Raw genomic sequence first — 7,028 nt, forward strand, 5'->3', positions numbered from 1 at the left:
TCATAGCCAGCTCAAGAATAAAAGTTTGAGACTCCATCTCAGTCAGGGTAGAACCTGACTACTATCCCAGCCTATGGGAAAAGCACAATGGCTGTACTCCACGGTGTAGGTCTGTTATCTCTAGTGATGTGGGGAAGCACAAATAGGACCCTCTCTCCCCCCTTTCATTCCCTCCCCCCTCCCTTCTTCCCTTCCTCCTTTCCTTTCTCCTTCCCATAATTCTTTCTCTCCCTCCTTCCTTCCCTCCCCTCCTTCTTCCTTCCCCCTCTCATGTCACCTCCTCTCCCTCCTCCCCTTCTCTCTCCTCCCCCCCTCTTTTTCCCCTTCTTTTACTTATACTCTTGAACCCTGGCTCTCAGGTAACCGCAGCAGTACTAGCCTTCAGATATTTAAACCCCTAGGGTAGGAAGTTTCTTTAATGAGAAGAGCAATGCTCCTAAGAAGGGAGAAAATCCTACAGAGTTCTCTTTCTTTCATGGTTGATATTCTGGGAAGTATGTTAGAAAATGGGATAACTAATATTCCAGCTTTCTAGATGGAAGACCTGAAGCAACAACAACAACAACAAAATCAACACAGACACAGACACAGGCACAGACAGACACACAGACACACATACCCTAAAGGAATTAGAAATGACCAGGGATATGGCAGAAAGGAAACACCTTGGGAAAGTTCATGAACAGGATCCTGGGCTTACCTCCAAGATGCACAAATATGGATCTGACCCCAAAGAACATACTAAAATCTTAGAGAACTGCACTATGGGGCACTCACCACTATGTCCCAGACTGGCCTCTGAGTGGTACATGGATAGGACACTATCCATGAGTAACACTGCAAAGACTTTAAAAATGAACATGACATCAGAAAGAAAACTAGCCAGAACTTGTAGTTTGGAGTTGACTGCATGCAAACGCACAAATACAGAAATCCTCATAGGACTTAAACAAAGCTCTGCATCTCATATCATAATCAGCGAGTCCAAGATGGAGTCTAAATAATTCAGCATCCAGAGAACCAGGAAAATATCTACTAATATGAGAAAAAGATACAGTACTAAGATAACACAGATGTCAAGATTATCAAGAAACTTGTGAACATAGCTATTATTAAAAATATCCCAGAGGTAAATAGTAGTGAAGACTCTTGAAAAAAATAGGAAGATAACCAGTCCCGCGGATGTGTGTCTTGCTTCAACAGTGTTTGGACGGAACAGACCCGGGGACTCCTCCTTCCCACCGCCAACTGCCTCTCCACTCACCACCTCCGACCCTGATCTTCTCGCCCAGCTCCTGCTTCCAGGACCAACAACGCCGTGTTTTTCTGTGGTTAGCTCTGTATTGACGACCAGCCATGACCTCTCAGATTCGTCAGAATTACTCCACCGAGGTGGAGGCTGCCGTCAACCGCCTGGTCGACTTGCATCTGCGGGCCTCCTACACCTACCTCTTTCTGGGCTACTATTTCGATCGGGACGACGTGGCTCTGGAGAGCGTGGGCCATTTCTTCCACGAGTTGGAGGAGAAGCGTGAGGGCGCCCAGCGCCTCCTGAAGATGCAGAACCAGGATGTGCAGAAACCTTCTCAGGATGAATGGGGGTAAAACTGTGGAAGCCATGGAAGCTGCCCTGGCCCTGGAGAAGAGCCTGAACCAAGCCATTGTGGATCTTCATGCCTTGGGTTCTGTTCCCACAGACCCCCATCTCTGTGACTTCCTAGAGAACAACTTCCTGGATGAAGAGGTGAAGCTCATCAAGAAGATGGGCGACCACTTAACCTTCGCAGGCTGAGGGCGGCCCCTCAGGCCCAGCTGGGCAGTATCTTTTTGAATGTCTCACCCTCAAACACGACTAGAAAACTCCAGAGTCCAGCAGCCTTTGAGGGTCCATCACTACCTCGCCCTTCCCAAGCCTTGGACCAAATGAAAATAAAGCTTTTTTCAGGAAAGAAAGAAAGAAAGAAAGAAAGAAAGAAAGAAAGAAAGAAAGAAAGAAAGAAAGAAAGAAAGAAAGAAAGAAAGAAAGAAAGAAAGAAAGAAAGAAAGAAAGAAAGAAAGAAATTCAGCAAAGTTGGAGAATATATAAAGAACCAAATAGAAGCAAGTTGTAGAAATACAACACACACAAAAAAAAAAGAAAAAGAAAAAGAAAAAGATATCACTGGGTGGGCTCAATAGCAAAATAAATTTTTTTTTTGGTTGGTCATGGGGCCTGAACTCTGGGCCTCAGCTCTTTAGCTCAAGGTTAGCATTCTACCACTTGAGCCACAGTACCACCTCCAGATTTTTCTGCTTATGTGGTGCTGAGGAACCGAACCCACGGCCTCATGTATATGAGGCAAGCACTCTACCACTGAGCCACCTTCCCAGCCTCCAAAATAATTTTTTTAAAAAAGAGGAAAGTTTAAAAGCCAAACATTGATAAATGTAAGTTATTCTATTTGAACCAAGTAAAGATTTAAAAAATAATAGAGCTAGGCCTGCTCAGGCATACTTGTAATCTGGGATAATGCACAAGTTTTAAAACTTTTTCCTAGCTAGTATGGTATATAAATGCAGAAAAGAGCAGCTAGAATATATGTTACAAAAGATAGCTAAAGAGATTAAATCTAGTGCTGGTGACTTTAATCTTAGCTATTCAGGAGACTGAGAGCTGAGGATCACAGTTTGAAGCCAGCTCAGGCAGAGAAGTCCATGAGACTCTCTCCACTGAAGCACCAAAACAGCTAAAAGTGGAGTTGCGGTTCAAGTAGCAGAGTGCTAGCCTTGAACAAAAAAAGCTCAGGGACAGTGCCCAGACCCATAGTTCAAGCCCCAGGACACACACACACACACACACACACACACACACACACACACACACACACACACACACACACACACACACACACACACACACACACACGGTAAAATATGAAAGCTATTGGCATTAACAGAACAGAATATAATTCAAATATAGAGTTGATCTACACAGCAGCCCCATTTTTGCCTTTAGAAACCATTTCATCTTGGCACTAAGAGTGAAAGTCTTTTATGCATATATTGAAAACTGCAGTTATAAGGGACCTGAAGTTGATATGGGACCTGATATTGGATCTTTGCCTTATTTATAGCCTACAATGCCCAGAGTCTTCATGTCCTTCCTTCAGGATCACAGACACATTCAAAAGACAGAGTAGTCAAAGAACAGAGATCAAATGTAGGGCATTAGCAGTTGTAATTACTTTCATTGGTCAAAACATATTCTTTCTTCATATGGATTTAAACGGGTGACTATGGTTAGATTTCCACCCACTGCTACCCACTAATCCTGTTTCTTGGACACTACCTGCTGCAGCAGCTTAGGCTGGGTAGACCCTGAGCTGGGACTTAGTACTTTGAGAGGATGAGGGAAATTTGGCAGCTGCCAAAGGACAAGCTGGCAGGAGAGGCATTTCCATCAGACTAATGGAACCTGTCAGTGACAGCAGGAGACCCAGATCACATTCTCCCGGGAAGCAAGGGGAGTCAGGAAGCTGCCAACAAGAGGTGGCAGGGAGGTGGGGGGTGGGGGAGATGGAAATGAAGAAGCAAAGAATTTTTAATTATACACAATTATAGCAGAAGTAGGAGGGGCTTGGCAAGATACCATCATGAAACAAGAGAAAACAATCACAGTACAGTACAGTTGGTAAACTGCTGACTGCTCTCTGACTATTACTTCTACAGGGGCTGGTGGCATTAAGCCTTGGCCTCCATGCACTGCAATGTGCAGGGCCCTGGGCAAAGCCCTTGCAACATGCTCAGGTAATCTTCAGCTTTGATAAAGTTTGTGGATGTGAACTAGCTTGCCTGAGTTAAGTCCTTCCATCTGATTGCTTTTCTTTCTTCTTTTTCTCCATGGAAAGCTTTGAGATTTGCTAAGAGGAACAGTTAGGAACACATCGTTCTAATTTTGAAAGATAATGTGTCAAGAACACAACTGCTTTGAAAGAAGATTTTTCTTAACTCTCAGTGATTTGATATCACTCTAAAAAGTTCTTGAATCTAAAAAATCTTGTCTAAAAAAAGACAGGTTGGGGATTTAACTCAGTGGAAGAGCACTGACTTTGGTCCTCAGCTCTGAAAAAAAAAGAATAGTAATTTAATTTTTTGAAGGAAATAGGGGAAAATATTACAAATCATTGTGGTTTTTTGAGGAATTTATGAATGTATACAAACAGGGCTTAGTGGCTCATGCCTGTGTTCCTACATCCTCTGGAGGCTGAGGTCTGAAGATCTTGGTTCAAAGCCAGCCTAGTAGGAAAGTCCCAGAGACTTTTATCTCCAATTGACCATCCAAAAGCCAGAATTAGGGCTGTAGCTCAAGTGGTAGAGCACCAGCTTTGAGAAAAAAAGCTAAAGGACAGTGCCCAGGCCCCGAAGTTCAAGCCTCAATACTGCAATACTGGCATTTTTATTTTTTTATTTGTGTATTACTATTATTATGATGATTATTATTGCCAGTCCTGGGGCTTGAACTCAGGGCCTGGGCACTGTCCCTGAGCCTCTTTTGTTCAAGGCTAGCGCTCTACCGCTTGAGGCCCAGCACCACTTCTGGCTTCTTCTGTGTATGTGGTACTGAGGAATTGAACCCAGGGCTTCATGTTTGCTAGGCAAGCACTCTACCACTAAGCCACATTCTCAGATCTTATTTTTAATTTTTAAAAAATTCTTATTATAGATGTGATGTACAGAGGGGGTATAGTTCCATAAGTCAGGAATGAGTACATTTTTTTTGGACAGTGTGACCCCTTCCTATGCTTTCTCCCAATTACTGGCATTTTTTAAATTTAATTTAATTTTATTTGTGAACATACTGTACAGAGGAGTTACAATTACATGGGCAGGATAATGCGTACATTTCTTACCAAGCATTGCAGCCTCCTCCTTTGTTTACCCTTCACATCCCTTCCCAGCCTCCCCCCTCCCCCCAATCCCAATCCTTCTCCTTCCCCCCCACCCCCCCCTTACTGGCATTTTAAAAAAGAGTGTATGTAGTAATAATTTTAAAAAGGCATGAGAAGATTAATACCAGTTGTTCTTCCTGGATTTTGTGGAAATCCATTTTAAATTCCAACCCACAGTGCACAAGATTCCAATTTCACCATATCCTCCCCAGTATTTGTGAACTGCCTACTTTTTCTTTCTGTTATAGTCGTTAACTAACATATTTTTAAGTCCTGGCTGGGCTTTGTTTTGCTGGGCAAGCACTTATACTATATTGCTGATGCCTTTGACGTATCTTCTTCATGGCCATCATGAGCATCATTTGACACAACCTTTCAGCATTGCTTCTCTGGGCTTCTGCTTCTCCCTCTTATAGTGTTTGTTAACAGCTTATCCATATTTACTTTTGGGTGACAGCATAGAAGCCAGCTTTGTGGATTCTATTTCTGTTTTAGCATGTTTATACATATATTTATATCTGTTGGTCAAGAGGCTCTGTCATTCATACTTGCTCATTTGCCCAAACTGTCTATAAACTCTAAAAACTACTCTCATATATGGGCAACAGCAACTGGTACTGAAGGACCTGATGTTGAAACACTAGACTATGTCCTTCCTGGATGGTAAATAGTTACTGCTATGAAACTCAGGGTCCACCTGCAGAATCCTCCATGATTCACTATGGACAAGGCTTAATGGCGAACGGAGAAAAGGAATTCTGGGATTGTGCTTCTGGAGAAGCAACTATGCTCTTGAACTCTTTAATTCTTTTTGAGTAAGAGCCCTGATGTTTTCCTTTTTTCTTTCTTTTAGTGCCAGTCCTGGAATTTGAACTCAGGGCTTGAGCACTGTCCCTAAGCTTCTTTGCTCAAGGTTTGTGTTATACTGCTTGATCCACAGCTCCACTTATAGACTTTTTTTGGCGTAGTTTATTGGAGATAAGAGTCTCACAGACTTTCCTGCCTGGGCTGGCTTTAAATCGTGATCTTCAGATCTCAGCCTCTTCAATAGCTAGGATTACAGATGTGAGCCACTGCCACCTGAGGATCTATATTTTCCTTTTGCGCTAAGCATTGCATATTATATATCCAGTCTTGAAGAGAAGCATTGCTTTTTTTTTTTTTTTTTAAAGATACAGGAGCTTTTCCTCTAAGTGGGAAAGAGATCTTTCTCTAAGTCACCTCCAGGGAAATGATGGAGGAGATGCCACATAAAGCTGCTCTGGATTCCTCTGCATTTACCCCTGCCAACATTCTTCCAGAGCTCAAGCCTGGAAAAAGGCATTTAGAGATCAACATTTTTTGGTTATGAGAAATAGCCTTCTTCTAAGTTCAACTACTTTTTTCTACTTCTCACTTCTTTAAGCTTAATATTGCTTTTCATTTTATTGCCTGTTAGAGGAAATATATGCAATTTTTTGCTAAGTAAATCTTTTCCAAAGGAAATTGGCTTTGGGTCCTGTTTCAATGAGGTATTATAGACACTTATATAAAAAAATCTCAGAATCACTGCCTAATTTCTGCTGCATTGGCATGTTTCATGAAGAGCCTCATCTTCAATGGAAATACTTAAGGAGAAAGCTTTAGTTTACCTTCCTCAGTTATGGCTTTTGTATCTGTAATGACTAGTTGACTGGATCATGGCTTGCCATGATACTGATTGAAAATTGTTTCTGGGTGCTGTCAGGATATTTCTGGAAGAAATTATTGTTTGGGTTGGTTGAATGAGTAGAGCAGTTGGCCTTTCCAATGTGGGTGGAGATGGTATGCTCTGTTGCAGATGCAAATAGAATAGCAAGATGGAGGAAGGCTTTGCCTATTGGAGCTGGGACTTTCATCTTCTACTTCTGGTTCTCAGACCTGCAGAGCTGCATTAGAACATACATCACTGGCTCTCCAAGCAGTCAGACTTCACCATCATCTCTCTTGGATCTCTAGCTTGTAGATAGCAAATTATGCCAACTTTGTATAATTATTTCTTTTAATAATTGTTTTTTTTATTTTAGTATTCCATTTATTATTATTATTATTATTATTATTTTTGTTCCTTGGCAAAACCCT

The 7,028-nt window shown here is 42.0% G+C and overlaps 1 pseudogene; it reads left to right on the forward strand.

Moving 5' to 3' along the window:
- The first annotated feature begins 1,356 nt into the window (after nt 1-1,356).
- LOC138813497 (ferritin light chain pseudogene) lies at nt 1,357-1,856 on the forward strand (annotated as a pseudogene).
- The last annotated feature ends 5,172 nt before the right edge of the window (nt 1,857-7,028 follow it).

Source organism: Dipodomys merriami, unplaced genomic scaffold, assembly GCF_024711535.1.
Source record: "Dipodomys merriami isolate MVZ:Mamm:240054 unplaced genomic scaffold, mDipMer1.0.p SCAF_6, whole genome shotgun sequence".
Lineage (NCBI taxonomy): Eukaryota > Metazoa > Chordata > Mammalia > Rodentia > Heteromyidae > Dipodomys > Dipodomys merriami.